Consider the following 23161-nt stretch of genomic DNA (forward strand, 5'->3'; position numbering starts at 1 on the left):
GTAGCACTGGAAGGGCTCAAGTATCAGTTCAGATTTCCCCATTGTCTTGTGCTCAAAATACTGCCTCTCACAGCCTTGAGATGAATGATGGTTCAACGGTGCTTTCTTTGATACTTTCATATGAGGGTAAATTGTTCTGAATAATGACCTTTTCCTTCCTTCATTCCTACTTGGAATATCTATTACTAGATACCTAGGAAAGGACTATTTCATCTCTGCTGTGATGGGAGATTACAATAAATGTAAGACCGAAAACGGAGGTCCTTTAAATATAAAAAGATTTCTATGACTCAGACTCAAGCTACTGGTAATTGTCTGCGACCATTTGTTTCCAGAATTCTGCACAAAGGTAGATTCCAGCAGTAACTGGAACAGAAGTTTCATGGACAAGTATATAGTATATATTGTAAGGGGAATGCTGTCAGAAATAGTAGAAACAAAATCATTTGCACAATACTTCTATAGTAACTATTATACCTAATTAGAAGCTGTTTTTGATAGAGGATACAAGTGCTTTTTATGGCATGTAAGTGCAAATAGAAAGGGCAAAAACATATAATACCAAAGTTTAACCTCCTGTTTTGAGAAGACATTTCCCAAAATTACCTTCTGTATGGAATTTCTAGGATAGGAGATCAGCAAGGGCAACCCAGGAACATAGAAGAAAAAATGTTTTAGAGGGTAATGTAGCTGCTGGTGAGCATGGCTCACAAGGGGCAGTTTAAGAAAGGGAAATCTAAAGGCTCTCCTCTGATGTTACTTGATGTTGATAAGTCTTGGATAATCATATTTGCTGTGCAAAGAATTCTCTTTCCCTTGATGGGAACATGAAATGCAATGGATAACTCAATAACTGAAGGAAAGTTCTTCTCCCAATATAGTACAGTCCCTGAAATCCAGTGAGGTCTACAAATGCCTGGAAGGCACAAAAAAGTCCAGTGAGTTTTTTTACACGAGCTTTGTGTCCATGGGCTCTTGGGGAAGAGAACTCTGAAATACCCTTACACTGGGAACATTCTCAAATAGGGACAGACCTCAACATAGATGCAAAAATGGTTAACAAAAATATTTATTATTATTATAATTTTGTTATTATAAGCATGCCTTCACCCCTTCTGAATTTTAAGATATATAACCATTTTCATTCACATGATGCTTGGATATGATATCTTGTATGCTCATGATTTTGCTTACCTGTTTAATTAAATGAAACGTTTAAGTTAATTAAGGAAATTCCTAGGAAATCTCTGCTTTCTGTTAAAACAGTGACAGATACCAAAAGAGTCAAAAGGGTGGACTTTGTTTAATCATATTTATTACCCCCAACAGTGTTTACACAAATTCTGGGATGCAGCTTTATAACTTCTATTTTGCTTTAACTTTCTATATTAACTGTCCTTAATTGGGGAATATCTGCCAATATTTTATTTTATACTAGGTTTTGAAAATGTATATCAGTATTGGGTATTGTAATTTACACCTCGTACAGAATGTACAATAGGAGTGTTCAACTGCAAATTTTAAATGCATTACAAATGGTAAGTTGTAAATCTAGAATCTATTTGGTTAAAGGTTACCAGTAAATAAGAATGTCTTCTCAAAGAACAGGACACCTCCTCTACATATAGCACACCAGTTTGACACAGACATTGTCTTTATCTTAAGAAAACAAACTTGTAAGATATTTATATTTTAGAAAAAGATTTGGTGTTTAAAAGGATGGTATATCCTGAATAAAGAATTATCCTCACAAAGAGAAGTGATGCTTAGGCTGTGTTATCAGAGCTATAAACTAAGACCTGGTCTGCATTAGAAAACTAGGTAGGTTTAATTACATCAGTCAGGGGTGTGAAAAATCCATATCCCTGAGTGGCATTGTTAAGCTGACCTAAATACCTGTGTAGACAGCACTAGGTCAATGGAAGAATTCTTCCATTGGCCTAGTACCACCTTTTAGCTGATGGGAGAACCACTGTAGTCTTTTAAGTGTAGACAAGCCCTAAGTCATAAAATGGGCTTCCTCATCCAATTATTTGCAAGGAGAAATTCTTTAGTTTTAAACTCACAAAGAATTCTTGAAAAATTATTCTTGAAACTGATGTATATATGTATAAATACCATTATTGTATGCTAAAGTCTTCCTTCTTTAAATTTTGAGAACATTAATGCCTGATAAATGTTTTACAGAAGATATCAGTTGCTTGTACCTCACGTTTCCTTTCAATGATGAAAATGTTTGTTGTCCCTCAAATGATTTAGATGGTATAAATTTCCTTTGAGATGTTTATTTGAAACTGTTTGTATCTAAATGCAAACCCTTCATATAACAACTGCCTGATACCATTATTATGTGAATAATAAGTTGTTTGGTGTACAAATAAAGCAAGGTCGTTTGATACTATAACTGGTTTTTGGTATAAGAAAACATTTTGAGTATAAAATATCATCCTTAATTGGGGAATATCTGCCAATACTTAAGCAACTCCTTACCAAACTCAAAAAGACAAGAATATTATCTCCAAGGATTTTTAAGAAAAGACAATACCTTCCTTTGATGGCCATTTAATTGTAAAGATTTTCTTTAAACAATCATTTAATTAAAAAAATATTCTGAGAGCTGCAAGACTTATATAAGAAACAGAAATGTTTGGACTCATTTGAAAGATATTTTCAAATCCTATTGAACTCTGATGGAATTAAAGGGCTATCTTAATAAATTAACTGAAAAAAAGAGAGTTAAAATTCTGTCTTTAAAGATACCCTGGTAATTTTCTGCCACAAAAACTAAAGCAATCTAATCGTAAAGTTGAAGAACTACAACTCTACTGCATATGGCATTAGTGGATTACATATTCATGATCTAATATGTTATCAAGATCATCTCATTAAGGTGTTGAGCCAATGAAAGGTGATAGTGACTGAAATTTGAATACAGCCAAGTCCCTGGAAAAGGTATGACTTCCATCTTCAGATTACGGAAATTCCTCTGACCTGAGACATGCACTCTTATCCTTGTTCTTGCAACACTATTACATTTTTTCTAAACTCTTGTGCACTCTCATGTTTACATTTTTATACTCTCTTACACTCTTAGTTCAGCTTGTTCACCTCATCTCATCATACCTTCAAGCTAATACCTCTACAAGGAAGCAAACTGTACTAGTTACAAGACAATAAGATTACAGAAGCCACCACACAGCATCAAGACAAACCAGCCTTCTAGCCTAGCATTGCTTCTGCAACATGATGGTATCACTGAGACGTCAGCATCACTGGTGAGATGGAGTTTGCAAAAATACTGCCAAAGGATTAGATTTAAGATCTTGTAATAAATATAATGTGAAATTGAGAAGCTATTGAAATTTAAGATACTAACAGCTTCTCATGTTAAACACCAGATTGTTTAGACTATATTCTTAGAAAGGAGACTTAAATTTACCTTGGTAAATATAGAGTAATATTGGGATTTGAGTTTTAGATTCTTAATTATTAATCTACCTGTTTTAATACCACTCCTTGAATGGCTTCTTTTAAGTAACTGCCTTAAATCCTTTCTTCCGTTTCACAGGACTTAGTCAAAATTACTTACCTCTGCTCATTTAAACTATTTATGTTATCCATGACAAACCACAAAGGATTCAGTCACCCTTAAATTAAATTAATATACCCATTTATAAACTGTTTTAGCTATATATGATACAAAAGACTCCCAATTTGGGGCATAATATACTTCAGAGGCAGACCCTTTGCTAAGGTGTAATCTCTACTGAAAGCTCTTCACTGAGAGGCATATGGAAGAGATGGTATTTAAAGTAACTGTTGGTTATTGAATGCCTTCTATTTTGTTCCCCCCCTTTTCCTTTAATAATAAAACAGTCATAGTGAATAACGGTGATTATTTACCTTGTCTTTAATTACAGTGCCCCTTAAGGCATGGCAAGAACTCCAAGTGACTAAACAGTGGGGGTCATATCCTTGAATCGGCACTCAGAGAAATAATTAAGATTTGGCCTACCATTTCTTGCTTTTCCATACTATAAATTTGTAGTAGTTTTTGTGATAAAATTATTTGGTGCTCAACATCTTAAAACTCCTCTTTCTACTCCACACAATGATCTCACATTTGCTTTCCCCTAAACCTGTCCAGAACAAGATTCTGTCTGTGGAGTCCATGAAGAAGCTCTGTAGCACCAGACTACTCCTTTGGGTCTCTGACAGCCTAAGACTACATCAATTTTTCCCTGTGGAATTGGTGTGGTTAATATGTATCCCCCATGGAACAAATCTGATGTGCTCCCTGGCCATCAACAGATTCCTGATCCATGCAGGAGGCTCCACAGGATTTGGACCAGAAGAGCACATGATGTTGCTCAGTGATAGTTGACCCTTTGCATGGGACATGGGTGATCCATGCAGAGGGGTCCTCTAACTCCTGTGTTTGGGAGCCTGAATGGACCCCAGTGTACCAGGTAGTAGCAAGGATACTCGATAGTAAATGTTTTGTAATTACATGTTAAATGAATAGCTATGCTATATCTACCCTATAATCAAAAGTGCACAATGCACCATTAGTTCCGTAAAATTAAGTATGAAGTTTACAAAAAAGGGACTGTAAAATGTGGGATCCATATTAACAGTTATCATCTCACAATGATGCTGATGACTAATATAGAAAACACCACAAGATGGAGAATTTTGCTTGAAATTCCATGGCATGATATGTCCATGAGCTAAATAAAATGTTTTCATCAGAAAAAAATTGAAACCAAAACCTTCTTTGGGAAAGAGTCTATTTTGACAAATTTCTTGATGAAATGAAATTTAGATTTTTAAAAATTGCCTAAATATTTTATCTTGTTATTTTCAAAATGAAAAAAACTGTGTCCAGTAAAAAATAACTGTTTGTTTAGAAATTAAAGTTCATTATAGTAAAAATAAATTGCTCAACGTAAAAACTAATGCTATGAAATTATTGAAACAAAATGTTTTGAACAGAACCAACTTTTTTCCATTTTTTGGTTCACAATTTTTTTTGATATTTTGATTTTTCATCCTGATTTGATATATGAAAATTTTTCAAAATCTCAAAATGTTCAGAGGTCAGAAAAACCATTTCCTGCCCCGCTTTATATAGAAATACATGGGTCAAGTTCTGTTCTCAGTAATACCCATGTAAATACAGAGTAATAAAGCAGAATTTGAGTGATGTATTTGTAAATACTCTTCAAAATCCTTCCATATCATTTTCACTGAATCAGCTATTACTCTTGATTTAGAATGATGGAACTGTGAGCAGAACTTAGAGTCCCCTGAAACTGTTTCAACTGCTCCATTCAGTGAATGATGATCTCAGTGGTAGCTACTATATTATTCATATAGCTTTGTACTTCCCAGCAGGAGGCCAAGTCTCACAAGGCAGATTATGACTAGAACTCAAGTTATATTAGAAATCTCTGTCTCTAAGTTATTTTAAAGCTTAATTTCCTTTTTAAAAATAACAATTTAATTGTTTTGTAAACAAAACTTTTTACATAATAGGATCAACTCACTAGTAATATAGTGAGTTGTTTGTTCTGCTGCTAGGACAGTTTCTTGTATTCAGTCTTTAGACTCCCTTAAAGGGGAGAGCTCTCCTCTGGCTACCTTCTCCAGGTTTGAACTTAGAAGTGTCCTGCTTCCCCAGTGTGGGGCCCATCTCCTTAGACAGGAAGAGCTGAATGAATACTTCCTCTACATTAGAGACAGTAAAGCAATTTCATTTTGAGGTACTGACTACCTTACATTTCTCTCTCATTTTGTCATTAGATATGTAGACTGTGAATATCAGTCTAATCACATAGGGTTCCCTCTTGTGCTGCATGGCATCTAGTGATTCCTTTATTGAGGAAGCTAGGCTGCTAGCCTCTGATGGCAGAAAATCTATGTGGAGTTTGGCCTCAGTAAGAGAAGCCACTATTGAAACCACATGACCGTCCCCCTCCACCAAGGGACTTGAAGATGGTTGGCATAAGCCACAAAGTGGGAAGGACAAGGGCACCTGGTATGTACTGATTCAGTGTATCATACAGGAATTCTTGGCTGAGCTGAAATGTAAAGCTATTCCACCCTGGCAGATGGTGGCACCTCTCCTGAGCTTCCCATCTACTTGAGAAGCGTCTCTTTTCCAGGACAACTGCCCCCATGAATGCAGAAGTCTGTCGTTTGCACATCCTGAACCTATAGGACAGAAACAAACCTGTTTTTCACCTGATACTATGCACTGAAACAGAGAAGGCATTAAGCCAAATTAGGCCACGTCTACACTACGGGATAATATCGAATTAGCTAAAATCAGTTTTATAAAACTGATATTATAAATTCGATTTCATGCGGCCACACTAGGCACAGTAATTCGGCGTTGTGCGTCCATGGTCCGAGGCTAACTCTCCTCCTCTGTACTGTCCGCTGCTATCATGAGTGCCCCTGGCTGAAATCGGCCGGGGGCGCAACGCAAAAGCAAAATTGGGATTGACTCACTTGGGACTGAGTCAATCCCTCCCTTATGGTTTCTAAAAATAGAGTCAGTCCTGCCTAGAATAAGGGCAAGTGTATTAGAGGACCAGTGTATCAGAGCACAGCTGCTCCGTGTCAGTATTCACAGGGGGTGCCCCTGCAACAACCCCACCCGTTGCTTCCCTCTCCCCCAACCTTCCTGGGATACCGTGGCAGTGTCCTGCCCATTTGTGTCATGAAGTAATAAAGAATGCAGGAATAAGAAACACTGAGTGTTTAGTGACATAAAATGAGGGGGAGGCAGCCTCCCGGCGCGATGATAGTCCAGGCAGGACATTAAGCGGTGTGGGGGAGAGGAGCCCCAGCATGCTGCTGCTATGACAGTCCAGGCAGTACAGAATCTTTTCTTTACACAGGAAAGGGAGGGGCTGAAGCCCCCCAGTTGCTATGATGAAGCTGGTTATTAGCCGTTCTGTCCTATCTACTGGGAGTAACCAGCAATGTTGGCCTCGATGTCAACATGTTAGATATTCATGAGGACGGTTACTAGTCCTATTGCACCGTCTACCACCGGGGAGGGGGAGAGGGAGAGGAGCGGATACTGCTCTTCACTGCTGCAGCATCGCGTCTACCAGCAGCATTCAGTACACATAGGGTGACATTGAAAGTAGTCAAGAAATGATTTCTTTCCCTTTTCTTTCACGTGGTGGTGGGGGGGGGAGAAACTGAGGAGCTATTCCCTGAACCACGCCAGACACTGTGTTTGAACCTACAGACATTGGGAGCTCAGCCAAGAATGCAAATACTTTTCAGAGACTGCTGTGGACTGTGGGATAGCTGGAGTCCTCAGTACCCCCTCCATCCATGAGCGTCCATTTGAGTCTCTGGCTTCCCGTTACGCTTGTCACGCAGCGCTGTGTATCCTGGAGATTTTTTTTTCAAACGCTTTGGCATTTCGTGTTCTGTAACGGAGCTCTGATACAACAGATTTGTCTCCCCATACAGCGATCAGATCTAGTATCTCCCGTACGGTCCATGCTGGAGCTCTTTTTGGATTTGAGACTGCATCGCCACCCGTGCTGATCAGAGCTCCACGCTGGGCAAACAGGAAATGTAATTCAAAAGTTCGCGGGGCTTTTCCTGTTACCTGCCCGCTGCATCCGAGTTCAGATTGCTGTCCAGAGCGGTCAGTGGTGCACTGTGGGATACCGCCCGGAGGCCAATAACGTCGATTTCCGTCCACACTAACCGTAATCCGATATGTTAATATCGAATTTAGCGCTACTCCTCTCGTCGGGGGTGGAGTACAGAAATCGATTTAAAGAGCCCTTTATATCGATATAAAGGGTGTTGTAGTGTGGACGGGTACAGTGTTAAATCGATTTAACGCTCTTTAAATCGATTTAAACGCGTATTGTAGACCAGGCCTGAGATACCAACTAATTCTAGGTTCATTGTTGCCATATTTCTAGGTTTGTAAATGAAGGAACTTTTCTCTCAGAAACGTACTGCAGGATTTCCCACCACACTATCAAGTTTAGAATAATGACCTTTACCCTATGCACTCACTGTTGAAAACTCTGCTGGCTGTTATTTGAATTTTGAAAACAAATGTTTACTAGGATTTGCAATAAGGTCTCACATTTAAGCTATGACTTGATGTTGCCTGATGTGAGTTAACCCCATGCAGTTCATATTATATATAAGTATATGTTCTAGGTAAGATAGTACATATTTTTGATAAGCTAAAATGTTATTCGTTTACAAGAAATAATTCTATTAACAGCTCATTCATTTCTGAAATTTAACTCAATCATTTCTGACAGGAAACTCAGCTAGACAGTCATTTTTATAATAATTGTGCAATTAAAGTAGTGGGTGTGTGTTTGCCCACACAAATCAAACAAATAGATAACATTTACCTTTGCCAAATTTTAGGAACAGGAACAGAACTGCTACTCCACTCAACCTGTTTCCTGATGCACTGTCTTGCACTTTCTTAAAAATGAAAAGCAGGGTTTATTTTCCCCATAGCGAAAGCTGCTTTCTGCTTGGAGAAAATGAAATCCCTGCATCACAATAGTATTGAAGGTAAGAAGGTTATTCAGCTTGCTGTGGCAAGTATTGCTGATGTGAATTGTACTTGCATGATCAGCAGCACTCAAACTCACAACAGGAAGAGCCTGGAGTGGAAAGGCGGTTGTATAGGCACAAAGCCAGTGTTAGGTTGTTTCTATTCCTGCCTTTGAAATAGGCTTCTTACTTTGAGGGAGCCCTACAGCTCTTCTTCCTTTATAGTGTTAATATACTGAACTGTCAAATAAAAAATAAATAAATAAATCAAGAAATGACTCAAGTTGCATCTTCAAACATCCTAGGGGCATAGGAGACCTCCACATTTCTAATAAATCAAATTTAAAATGGTTGCTGGGTCTGACCCTAGGTTTTCAATGCCTTAGGTGATGTAAGAAACATGGGGTTCTTATCTGCCTCTGGATGTCAAAAGACAGACGTGTATGTTAAGCTCAAATTCTGTGCAACTGCATATATAACTCAGATAGTCACTGTTATTGAGAGTCCTGCTTCAGAGTGAGCATCACATGCACAGAAACAATTCACTGGCTGGGACCCCCTTGTGCCTGGGTGTGGGGTTGCTGGGCCTTCCTCTTGGTAGCATCCTCCTGTTAATCACCTTTGTCTGGATCTTCTGTGACCTAGCTCTCCAGCCTGGTCACTTAAAAGTTCAGTCCTCTTCTGAGTTATCCAAGTCCAGCAGTAACTGGTCAGGCCCCAAGAGGGCTTTTCCCAGCTGGCCTCTTCAAAGTCCCTTACCCCGCTCTCCCCAGGCCAGCAAAGTCCTTATAAATCACAACAGAACTCATCAGCATTGCACTCTTCTTTCCAGAATAATAGGTCACAGGGATTCTCCCCAGGACACCTCAACAGAACTCAGAACTACTACATAAAACACTAACGAATCATCTTTTGCTCCTCTCTAGGTTGAAGCTTCTCATCTCCCTTCAGCTTCTTGTCAGCTCCCAGTTCATTGTGAAACACTGGCCCAGGACTTTCACAGAGCCTGGCCTCTTGTTGCTAGGGCTCACTACAACAGTAAACTCAGCATTCTAACCACAACCCAGCTCAACTTTGTTCCTCTAGTGCCAGCCTCAAACTGCTGGGCTTGCTCCCTTTTTAACTCCCAAACTCTGAACAAGTGCGGCAGGACAAGGCTTATTAGAAGGTTGGCCAGCCCAGGTTTCCTGATCCTTAAATGGGCAGGCCACTCTTACAGTCACCACATTTCTTTCCTTCCTCTGCCCTAGTGCTTCCACCAAGAAAAAGAGTGATAGTTTTTTCTCTTATTTTTTTTTATGACTTAGGAAATAAATAAAATCTAAATGTGAAAATAATCACATTTAGTACTTTTTAAAATTAACCTTTTTATTTTTGCAAAGTATGTTTTTCTGGTGTCACCAGAGAGAGAGAGAGAGAAAGGTGGGGGGTGGGGAAGAGGCTGTATGCTGCAATCGGGGCGGCTCCAGGCACCAGCACGCCAAGCACGTGCCTGCGGTGGCAAGCCACGTGGGGCGCTCTGCCAGTCGACACGAGGGCGGCAGGCAGGTTGCCTTCGGGAGGTCCAACGGCTTCGGCTGACCTCCCGCAGGCGTGCCAATGAATCCGCGGGACCGGGGACCTCCCGCAGGCAAGCCGCCGAAGGCAGCCTGCCTGCCCTGCTTGGGGTGGCAAAATACCTAGAGCTGCCCCTGGCTGCAATATGTGGTAAGGAAATGGGAAGAGGTTAATATATGAAAATCATAATACAGAACAAAGAGAGAACAGGGGAAATATCAGCCAGGTAAAAAGTGGGGGGAAGATTACCATCTTTACCACCAGCTATGCTCCTAAAGTTTGACCTATAAGGGTTCTAAATGCAACAACATAATTTACAGGAATGCCAGCAGCCACAGACCTAAATATACCTATTTGCAACAATGTACATAGTAATATCTGCATCATCATCTTGCATGATCCAAGGACAAAGTGAAATGTCAATAAACAGGACATTCGAAATCCTCTGATCTAGTCCATTCACTGACAACAGCCAGAAACTGGGCAAACAACAAGGCAGCCCCAACAGCAGCAGCAGGGTTAATGGAGCTACTACAATGACATATTGTAGCTCTGGTAGAGTCAGTGGAGATATTGGTAATGCTGTACCCAGTTTGTTTTCCATCTGGTGTGTGGTATAGGTCCTTAAGGATAGAGTATTTCTCATCTCATAGTTTAGTTACTCTTAAAAATGCATGATGGCCTTTTTAATGTGCACATAGAGCAGAAGGAACTTCAGTTTTAAAGTCTTCATTGGAAAATCCATGCACTAAGCTTTATGAAAAGTCAATTTACAAAACTCACTGAGAAAATTTTCACCAAAAATATTTCTTCCATTGATAAACTCTGTAAATTCATTTTTGCCCCAAATATTTCATGTTTTTTAACTAGCTCTACAATTTACTGCAATATATTAACCCAGGGAACGAAGAGATGAGCCAACGCTCCCTACATTTGGAACAGAGCACTTTACAAATTACTTGCAGCACCACTTTAAAGCTAGCTATAAAGCTAAGAGGGCCTGATCCAAAACTCCTGGAAGTCAATGGAAAGACACTCACTGTTTGTGATGGGCTTTGTATCAGGCTCTTAGTCATTACTAACATAAAAATAAAAATAGCAATACTGGCCCAGCAGTAGCACGTTGCACTGCCATGTGGAAATTCTGAGGCTTACATTCAACTCCATCCTCTATCCCTAAGAAGCAGCATTGCCAAAAATGCTGCTTTAATTCCCCTAATCAGTGTTTTCAGTTAATATATATATGCATTTTCTCTGTTGAGACCTTGATCTGAAGCATTATCATTCTCCTCATCAAAATATTTACAGGTGAAATTGTATTGCCTAGAAGATTCATGTTTGAATTGCGCATGGTATCTATGGTTACAATGTCTTTATAGATACCAAGGAACAGTAACATGCTGTGCAGAGAGGAAAGAACTGCTGCCATGTTAGAAAAAACATTCACACAACCAAAAGAGTGTTTAAATCAGACTGTCTGAGGGTGGTACTGCACAGTAGTAGTATGAATGAATCCATATTAGGGTTAATTAAATTTAGAAGGGAGGAATGAGAGGCAAAGAGTACAAAAATCTTCTTCTCTGTAGATTTGCAGGATAAATATTAAATAGAACTTGGGGTTCTGTGAAATTACTATAGCAGCTGCTCAGACTAAAGGAAATCAGTAGTACTGTTAAGATTATGAAAGGATCACAAAATATGAGCAACCAGGATGCAAAAGATTCATTTATTAAAATATAGGAAGAGGAAGCTCTGGGTTTCTGGGTTCCTCCACTAACGGTATATTGCCTTGGAAGAAAACAGCATGTAGGATTTTATCTTCAGGCAAATCTCCTTTATGCCCAACAAACTCTGAGAGTATGTCTATATGACAGCTGCACCGCTGCACCACGTCTGGTGAACCTCTCCCGTCAGCATTAAAAAATACACACTGCTGTGAAACTTTCCAACCAACATTGCACACAAATGATTATGTTGGTGTAACTTATGTCATTCGGGGGGTGGAATAGTCTCATTGTTGATCAACATAAGTTTTGCTGACAAGGGTACAAGACTGTACCCTTAGTCTTAACTTGATTGTATATCTTGCCAGCAAATATCCACTTCCATTAATGTCTCTTGAATAAGCTGTACTGTATAGCACTTCAAGATGCAAGTCCAGTTCACAAACTGATATTGCAAAGCATTATAAAGACAAGTGCAAAGTACTTCTCTTAAGAAGGAAAAATCAAATGTACAACTACGAAATGGGAAGTATCTGTCTAGGTGATAGTACTGCTGAAAAGGACTTGGGCTTATAGTGGACTGCAAACCGTGAGTCGTCAATGTGATGCAGCTGCAAAAAAAGCTAATATGATTCTGGGGTATATTAACAGGAGTGTTGTATTTAAGGTACAGGAGGCAATTGTCCCACTCTACTTGGCATTGGTGAGGCCCCAGCTGGAGTACTGTGTCCAATAGTGGGTACCACAATTTTGGAAAGATGTGGACAAATTGGAGTCCAGAGGAGAGCAAAAACATGATAAAAGGTTTAGAAAACCTAATCTATGAGGAATTGTTAAAAAAAACCTGATCATGTTTAGTCTTGAGAAAAGAAGACTGAGAGGGGACCTGATAACAGTCTTCTAATATGTTATGGATTGTTATAAAGAGGACGATTATTGATTGTTTTCCATGTCCACTGAAGGAAGGACAAGAAGTAATGGGCTTAATCTGCAGCAAGGAAGATTTGGGCTAGATATTAGAGAAAACTTTTTAACAATAAAGGTAGTTTAGCTCTGGAACAGACTTCCAAGAGAGGCTGTGGAGTCCCCATCATTGGAAGTTTTTAAAAACAAGTTGGACAAACACATGTCAGGGATGGTCTAGATATACTTGGTCCTGCCACAGCTCAGGGGGCTGGATTTGATGACTTCTCAAGGTCCTGTCCAGGCCTACATTTCTATGACTATGATCCAAGAGTTGCTTAGAAACACACTAAAACTGCCTATAGTCTATAGGCTATCTACTTCATTTAAAACACCGGCAACAAAATGCAGGGAGTTCTTAAGATAAGAAATGCCATACTTCCGTTGATTTAGTCCATATGATTACATAAGATATGAGGGTGAGGAGTCTGAAGTATTCCCACACACTTCACTTCAACACACAGTATCAAAGAAACATTTCAATTAATAAACAATAAGGGTTATATTCAGAGCCAGTCCAGGGGCCAGGCAAACAGTATGGCTATGGTCACTGCAGGACCAGTAATGGAACTGGAGAGGCTGCCAGAGCCAGTAGGAACTGGCTGAGAAATGCTGCTACTAATGCTTCAGTCTCCTTGCTAGCCTGCAGAGACCCTTAAAATGTTAGTTTCCCTCTATCAGCTTCCTCTAATCTCGTATGGGAGTAAGAAATGGTATGGGCTACCCTGTTGAGTGCCACCAGCTCCTAAGGACACAGGAAGAGGCAAAGACAGTGTGAGGGTAGTTAAAAGCTGAGGAGCAGGAGCAGGAGCAAATATGACTGGGGCAGAAACTATAGGGGAAGTGGGACCAGGTTTCTTTCAGTCTGTACCAGGAAGTCAAAGACCAGGGACTAGAGAGGTTTCTTGGCAGAAACTCTGCAGAGAAGCAGAATGAAAGAAAGACAGCATAGCTTTAGGGGTAATATTTATTCTTATAAATTTCCCCAATCAATGCTAAAAGAAAGCAATTTTTTTACCGTTATTACATGGCACAGCTGGGTTAGGGAGCTGGCTGTGGAAGAGGTCATTGAAGCTAGAGTTGTGTATGTGGGATGGAGTGGATCAGGGTCAGCAAAAGGAGTGGGGGCTATATGTGTGCATGGGATCTCAGAGCCCGTCATAAGGCTGTGCCGGTAGAATCCTGCAGAGGGGAGTGTGTGGAGTGCAGTATGTATTGAAGAGCAGTTGTTCCATTTACTGTCTCCACCATCTTTGCCAATGAGGTGATTCTCATGAGGCATTTCTCACACTTCCTTGACAAGTTGATAAGACCATTTTGGGTTAAACAATGGACCATTTCATGCAAAAGCTGAAGGAAAAGCTGTATGTCACATGAGTTATTTTATTTCACATGCTTTTCTTCTCTTCCCAAGAAGAACTATATTTCTCACTGAATTCTTTATCAGAATCCTGTGCAACTGATTCCTGAATGAAATTCTGATAAACCTATTCAGTTACCTAATATGACTGTACAGCCAAGAACTGCAAATAAGAATATAACAGATGACTTTGTCATTTCACACTAAATATTTTCCCCCGATGGCAGATTTTATTCATGGTATTAAGAAAGAAAGTTGCTATTTATTTATAGTTAGAATTTTAGCATCTTGAAAACCTTTTATGTTTTTAGATTTTCTTGGTATTTCTGTCTTATTAATCTTTACTTATTTGAAGCTTTTAATCCTATTGGACACTCAGTATTCAGTTTTTGAGGTCAGCATCAATACACCTAAATTGCAGTGCATCAGAAACATTATCTAAAAGTTCTAAAATTATAATGTCAAAATGTAGCACTTTGACAATAAACAGCTATGGCTGCCTATCATTGTTTGATTATTCTGTGGTTCCTAGGAAGCTAAAATTATAATTTATAAGCTGTATATTATAGCACCTAACTGTGACTTCCAATACATGGTCAATTACACTTTTGCTTTTGAAAAGGCTTTTCACTCTACTTGCAGTATAGGCACATAAAAACCTGAGACACTGTCAGAGGGCAAGTATCCATATTGGATACAAAATACGCTTCTTGTTATGCAACTCTAGTGGCATTTACTGGATGCAAATAGCACATTTCATACTGGTGTTCTGATACCCTCCTTACTCACAGGAGCAGTCCTTAACCACACAGGCAGTTCTATTGATTTTCACAGGAGTAATTACTTGGGTAACAGTTACAGGGCCAGACTTAAAAATTTTCATATATATTCATTCTCTCCTTACCAATGTAATTCCCCCCCCCCATTGTATTTGGTACATATTGATTTTTCTTCCATCTGCATTTTCATTCATTTTCCAACAGCTGCCTGACTTGAGCTAAGCAAGAGTGACATATCTGACCTAAGCTCACAGAGATCCAAATTACTGCACCTCATGCAGACCTATGCGCTGCACCTGGATCGCCCCTATAAAATTGTAAATCAGTTCCTTATTCCGAAGCTCTAACTTTCTTGTTATGTATGTCTTTCAGCATCAGAAGGGAGTATCTTATCTGCTGGATATTTAATGCTCTGTAACTTTGCTGTAACTAATGGAAATCATGTTCTCGGAAATTGAGTGGGAAAGACATTCCTGTACAATAAGTCATTTCCAGACAATGTTCTCTTAATTTTTTAATGGTAACTATTATTTTGATTTAGAATTGCAATGAAGATTTTTATTGTTATTGTTATTATTACTAATAAAATAATAATAATAATAATAATCTCTTTTCAAGATATGTTCTTTGTTATTAGCAACATCAGCTGTAACTCTTTAAAAGGGATGTTTTAGATACAGTAATAAAAATGTGATGCATAACATAGCATGATGAAACAGCTACCATTTAAATTAATCATAAATAGTATTTGTGATGTTGGAATTATCTGTATTATTGTGTTTAGTGTAGGCAGAGGATGTTCTTGAACTCGAGAGATTTTTTTTCCCTTTCATTTTTCCCCTCTCTATTTAAAAAAACAACATCACTAGTGTTTTATTGATGTTTGATTGTTTTGCATTGCAATGCCAAATGATTGCTGGCTGGGAATAACCATGGAGATAGTATTTGTATTTGAATTTCTCTTCCGTCTTAATTTTAAAAGACCTTGATGGTTTTCATAACAAACAGTCTTTATAAATCCTATCAGTTAATGATTATTACACCATATCCTACCCTGCTTCCCCTTCAAGCTAATGGGAATTTGGGCATTGATTGCAGAGAAAGCAAGATGGGCCTCCGGTGAACTGCATGCTTGGCACATAGATTTCCTTTTTTTCTGAAAATGAGAAGTGGGTTGTTTTTTTATTATTTGTTTCTTTAATTTTCAGTAAGATGCAACTTTAACCCTTTTGCCATCAATCATTTATATGCAAAACTGCTTCATAACCTCTTTGTCTTTTAGAACCTGATTCCTTTTTAAGAGACAGTTAAGATATGATCTTGTTAATATTTTGTAGTAATCCAATTTATTTTATATCTTAGAGTTTCCCCTTCAATTCATGAATCAATGGAATCTTTCTTCTTCTTTTTATCTGCCTTAAAAAATAACTGCCTGTCATGAACCTGTCTATGCTCATGTTTAGCCATGTATTCCAAACTTACATAGATAATGTCAGTGCTTAGTTTTCCAACAGCTCTAATAATCTTAAAGACATCTCTGAAATTTGTTTGCTGATCTTTGCTGTGACGACCTTGGATAATATAAAAGGTTAAATGTGTTTTCAGGATTGCAAACTTTTGCCTTCTGGGCACCATGATATAAACACTGTCTTTTTGGTTTATAATCATCATCATTTTTTTTAAACATGCTTCTCTCCTTTCTGCTCTAGTGTTTCTTTAACAAAGAGCACTTCTGAGGTACAAATGCAGCATAATTTATGTACTGTAGATTTATCAAATATCAATAATAGCACTGAATGTCCTGTCTTTCTTGATATGCAAGAGGGATGTAAACATAAATATCAGACACTTGGATTTCAAAAGTGTAGGGCTTTTTAAAATTTTAATCTAAAACCTGGACTCTGATTTCTCCAGCTGAAATCTGAATATGGGGATTCATGAATACCTCAAACTACCTGAACAACACCATGCTTTTTCTCATTTCTGAAACTGCAAGCCAAATATGCAACATTAGTTCACAGGAAATTCACTTTTTAAACAGGCTCCAAGTACTAAAGGGGTATTGTTACAGATGAATACTTTACTGAACAAAACCCACACCAACTGTCATTCTTATAAGAGAGCTGAACCACTGAAGACCCATGAGTCAAGAGACTATCATGGGAAGTAACATTTGGGCCTGATCCAAAGCTTATTTCAACTGAAAGATTTCCACTGATGTCACCAAGTTTTGAATCAGTCTTAGAAAGGCCCAGGACATTCAGGGTCACATAGCTTTAATTATTGTGTTTTTATTTTTTAAATTGTTCTTCTATTTGCATGGAGAGGGGAGCATCTGACAGACCATGCTGTCCATGTGAAATTCTAGTAATGGTAATCAAAGTCAGCAGGGCAAATGCAGTCTTCAAAAGGAAAGCCTAAGCATGAAATAAAATACACAGGAATCCGACATGCTGTGCTCTACAAGATGACCCCAGTGGGAGCAGGAGGTTGGCCACTTATCACCCTTCTTTCTCATATGGACCTGCACCTCTTGGGCCCAAAGAAAGGGCATCAGATATCTGGTAAACCATGAGTTATTAATATCTGGATATTGTTACAACCCACTAGGCATGAGTCCTTTGCAATGGAATATGTGTCATCTTACTTATTTTCTAAACAACATGTGCATTTATCTGAGAGCAACTGGGGCTAAACACATGAGGGAAGAAGAAATGGGTGCAAGATTCAATTTAGTATTTGGGATCCCACTGGTGGAAGTTTGCATGCAGAGGCTGCTGCACCTCTGGGCTTCTTTCATGAGGAAGGCCTTCATGGAGGCACACATCTCCAGGGAAGGAACTAAAGATGTAAGGTCCCTTGAACTTAGTGTTTTAATGCAGCCAGTGGTTTTTAAAATCCGTAACACACATTTCTGTTGTAAATTGCAGTAGCAAAGATTTGTTCTCACTAGCCATGTCTAAGTGCCTCTTTTCTATAAGGTTTTATAAGGGCTGCATTCTAATATTAAATTCAGTATGTGCTATCACCATGCACATAAAACAAACCATCAGATAAACAAAAACAGAAACACACTTGTGCTTACGTGTGCACAAGATACTATTCTGCAAAAATAAAGCATTTTCTTTTTTGTTGGCTGAAAGACTCCATTTATCATACCATATGAATTAGCTACTGAGATTAACCAAATAGTGTAAGAATTCTCCTGCACAACTTATTACACATTCCACATATCAAAAAGAAATCTCTTAGTACTTACCTGTCTTTCTTTCTGCCCTTTTGAGATCTGTGATTATTCATTCACTCAGCAATTCTAAAGAAAAGGGAAAGCGAGAACTGCTTATGCTTGGTGTCAGTGATTTTGTTAGGCATTGTATAGTTGCATACAGTCTAAAGTTAAGAATTCTGAGCTGTATTCTTATGAAGATGCAGCAACAAGTTATTGAAGGTAGCTATAAAGTGATCTAACATTTATCACATACTTTCCCATAATTAAATATATTGTGATGGATTTGGACAGGCCTCTATAGGAGAACATCCAGTACTCTATTTTCCTCAGCCTTTTACTAAGAAAACACTTATCTGTATGACTTTAGCCTCTGATTTTAATACAGTTATACCACCCTGCAATTCTGGTATCTCCCAGTTCCTGATAACTGAAGTGAGAGTGTTAGGGTTTTAAAGACAATGAGATCAGGACTATTATTATTATTTTACATACACAAATTAATATCCCAATAGCACCCACAATGTGTAAGGTGCTTTCCTCACACATATTGGCAGATACAGTTCCTGCCCCCCCAAAAGAGTTTAAAACCAATTATTGTAATCTGATTCAAAGTGCATTACAAGATTCAACCAATTAAACCTCAGAGCATGCCTATGAGCTAGGTAAATGTTGTTAAAGTCACCTTATAAAGCAATACAAAATAAAATTATTTTATTTAAAAAAAAATTGCAATAAAACAGAATACATATGAATGTCAAATCCAATGTTCTAATATTATAATTCCATCTCTATATATTCCCTCCATAAGTTGCTGTTTAATACTTTTCCTTTTCTCTTTGTTATTGTTTTAATTATACAATTACATGCATAAGGTGTTTAGTAAAAGCTCCTTACAAGGCTTAACCTAATTTGCATTGAGACGCTCCTACAATACCACCACATTTTATCTATTTAACTTATCATGAGGGCTCTTTAACCACCTTAGATAGACAGATGACAGGAAATATTTGAAGAAAAAAAAACAGCAGTGCTACTTCTACTTCCATTATATACATGAAGGTGGAATAGCTACAATGAAGAATAGCACTTAAGAGTAAAATGCATTTGTATACAATACTCTGTTCTGTAGCAATTAGAGTTTCATTTATAGCAGCTTGTAACCAAAGTAGTGCCAACGCTCCTTATTAATTAAAGGTGTTTTTTCATTCCTAGCCCCTTTGTGAAGAAAGTGAGAATAAGCCTACTGTTTCTTGGGAATTGCAGCTTTCTAATCATTTTTAAAATGAGGGTGACTAGTTCTGCCACCTCCTTGTCCTGCAAATATTCTGTCTCTTACAGACACCTGAAATTTTGATGGGTCTTCATCACATAGACAGTGTGTTAAATATTTCTGAATAGATTTTAAATTATTTTGTATATCAACCAAAATCCTTGCTGGAGTTCTTTTAAAGTAACTTTGCTCTTTGCTTTCAAAAGGACATGTTGTCTCAGTTCCCCCAAAGATGCTTGGTACATCAAGGAAAATAACATCAAGTGGTAGTGGGTTCAAACACATTTCTAATCTTTATAGCCCTTCAGTACTTACATTAAAAAAGTGGGGAATAATTTATTTCTGATGAAATAGAGTTGCTCAGCTATCTACTAATAGGATCCTCAGGGCAAAAGAAGGTAGAAAAAGCACTGAAAAAAAGAAGAAAGCTTCATCCTACTGTTTTCTATACTGGAAACAAATAAATTAATAATAATGTTTGCTCTGATTATCGTTGATTTAAGATAAATTGTTCTCATTTAGCAAATGGGGAAATGAAACTCAGCACCCTAGGGACTGAGAATACAAGACTATGCCAAAAGCTATGGTTGGGGATACATTTACAGAACCATTCAGAATTCCTGGATTCATTCCAGTCATTGCTGATAATGTGGAGGCTGATATTCTAATATCATTTACCAGTTTAATAATGCAAGTTAATATTCCTTTCCCCTCCTCACTCCTTACTTCCCCTCTTGTTCTCTGTACGACTCTCGTGAAATCTTTTTTTATCCTCGAGGGGTCACCAACATTAGGCTTTTGCTCTCCGCACTGCAAAACTGCAGCAAAATTCTCTCTTATAGAACAATAACCTTACACTCTGATACTGTTTACAAGAAATTCTTATTCAAATAGTCAATGTAACCAAAGGAAAATGGAACAAACACTTAAAATGGCACCCTGTCTTTTTGTATTTAACAGAACAGCAGTTCTCAGAAGCAGTGTCATGAAAGGAACTGAGCATAGTCCACGTAATTATTCAGCTCAAAAGATAGCATTTAAGTGCAGTATTAAAACTGTTTTCAGTTCTTCAAAGTGTTGCATTATCATCATCTTCATTATGATTGACAATAATGAAAGAGAAGCTCCATAATATGGTACTGAAGTGGATGGCATATAGCAAGGGCTTGAGGCTAGTATTGTATTTCCTGCTATGGAAGTTTCACCATTTATTACCACTCATTAAAATTTTATTTTATATAGCATCTTCAAAAGGTCATATTTTAAATCAGAATTTTGTAGCCAATATTATTGACTGACTAACTGCTTTGAAAACACAAATCTTCACAGATTTACCATTTTGAATTATAAAAGGTAAAAAAAAAAATCGGATTCATTACCCTTTCTAACACTGAAGGGTTAATTTTTTTCAGTTGACTGAAAAATAGCACAGGGATTTTTTTTGTTTTACCTTGAAAAAGTTAAACCTTGTCTTGATCTCCTAAAATATATTTGGTAACAACACTGAAGCTATGCAATATATACATTCATGAGATGTAGTCTACTTGAATATTTTAGTCATTATTTTAATATGCTTTGTATTTTTCACAAAGCACAGAGCTGTTTATTATGCGTAGAAGTGATAAACTGAATAAGTTGAAAAACCAAACATATTATGGCCAAGATTTTAAGAAATAGATACCTAAATTAGACTCCTAAGTCCACATTTAAGCTTCTAAATAAGTGGTCTGATTTAAAGTTCTGAACACCCAGCAACTCCCACTGAAATCAATGTATGTTGGCTGAACTCAAGTGTTTCCTTAAAGGGCATATCATGCCAGTGCTGCCTAAATAAGCTATTAGCATAGCCAACAAGTATACCCAGTCAATTTAGGAGAAAATCATTTAAGAAGCTTGTGGAGGGGTCACTATAGCAGTATCTTGAGATTTCAGATTCCTGGACCTCTTGACAGTTACAGTATAGTCATGGGTATGGGCAAAACTCTAATCCAATAACCTTGATGATGTCATAATAATAGGTAAAACTAAAGTGTCTGTGCTGTTTCTATTAGTCCTGTCAGCAGGTTCTGGCACAAGGTTTAAATGAGTAACTGATAGACTAGCAGGAGTGGTTGGAATCACTTCAGTGGCACCATTCTTATATCTATGGTGAGGGTTCTGATCTCCTGAAGAGTACCTGCGGAGTTTATATGATCTCCTTTCCATGACTTATGCAAGGTCTCACAGCAAGTCAGTAGCAGACCTAGAGCTTTTTCCACCCGCCACAAAAAAAAAAACAAACCCCGAGAGCGCAACTGCCAAAGCAAAAAAAATTTTTAAAAATGCCGCCCCTGGAATTGCGCCGACCCAAGCATGTGCTTGGTTTGCTGGTGCCTAGAGCTGGTCCTGCTTGGAACACTATCCAGGTCTCCTAATTCCTAGTCTGGCCCTGTTCTGGTGGAGCATGCTGTCACAAGAATGTACTTTTAACCACCTTGTCACATTTTTTAAATGTCAGGAAACCACTTTTCCCACATGCACAATGAAAAGTGTATTTTTTTCCACGTTTGGTTACAAAGCTTTATGGACTCTTATTGGAGACTGAACAGATTATTCATTAGAGGAACACTATTCATGCAAATTCACATGAAATCTTATCCCTAAACATTGTACAGGTAATAACTGTAGATTTCAAATGCAGCATGAAATCTAAAAAACATCTCAGAGAACAATATAGTGAAATGAGAGATTTCCCCCCTCCCTCTTCATATCATTGTATTTGTAAGAGGAGTTATTCACCCCCAGTTTGAGATCCTCTTTAGCGTACATTTTAGTGTTATCTTTAAATGTGACACATGGCAAACCTAGCCACTGTGCAATTGTTCCATTTACACAGTTAGCAAGTATAAATTCTGCTTTCAGCTTTGCTCTTTGATCCTTATGCAGACTCTCTACGATTGATGTCAGAGACAGAAGAGCTTGGAAGTCAGTATAAGGGGACCAGAGCAACACAACAGCATACATGAAAAGTAACCTGGATCTTCTGTATCCACAAACACAATTTCAGTTCTTAGGAACCAAAAACGTATGTTCCACTGGAAAATAGCCCACCATTGAAATGAAATGCCCTCCCTTCCTCTCATTCTCACTGCATCTGAGTTTTCAAAAGAAGAGGGGAATGCTGCCTAGCAGGGCTGGCTCTAGCCATTTCGCCGCCCCAAGCATGGCGGCACGCCACAGGAGGCACTCTGCAGCTCCCCAGTCCCGCAGCTCCGGTGGACCTCCTGCAGGCGTGCCTGTGGATGTTCCACCGGAACCACGGGACTGGCGGACCCTCCGCAGGGACGCCTGCAGGAGGTCCACCGGAGCCGCCTGCCACCGTCCCGGAGCTGGCCCTGGAGCTGGCCCTGCTGCCTAGACAAAAGAGTGGAAAAGGAAAATGTGAAAAACACAGAAGCCCCATTTTCAAACATGGGTCCCCTTATAGGATATTCAAATCCTGCATTGAGATACTTAACATGAAATGTGCTGGTAGAGATAGGAATTTATTACATACAAAAACAATACTTTAAAAGAACACTAGTAAGATTGCAAAGTCAAGGATTCAGAAGTTTGGAAATGCCAGAATTAAGGTTGCCTGGGCAAATTTTAATTCAATCCCTTTGTGGATATGCATTATGATATAGTCTAATTACATGATTGCATGCACAGGACCCCATCTTCATTCAATGCACA

General features: G+C 38.4%; 1 long non-coding RNA gene across 2 annotated transcripts in view; it reads right to left on the bottom strand.

Annotated features, from left to right (window-relative positions):
* The window catches only part of LOC142047116 (uncharacterized), a 753995-nt gene extending 735732 nt beyond the window's left edge, over positions 1-18263 (bottom strand). For both annotated transcript variants that reach the window (XR_012656296.1, XR_012656297.1), the window contains exon 1: positions 18208-18263. This is a non-coding gene — a long non-coding RNA (uncharacterized LOC142047116). The remainder of the gene's footprint in view (positions 1-18207) is intronic.
* Positions 18264-23161: the final 4898 nt, after the last annotated feature.

The sequence above is a fragment of the Chelonoidis abingdonii genome, chromosome 7, assembly GCF_003597395.2.
Source record: "Chelonoidis abingdonii isolate Lonesome George chromosome 7, CheloAbing_2.0, whole genome shotgun sequence".
NCBI lineage: Eukaryota > Metazoa > Chordata > Testudines > Testudinidae > Chelonoidis > Chelonoidis abingdonii.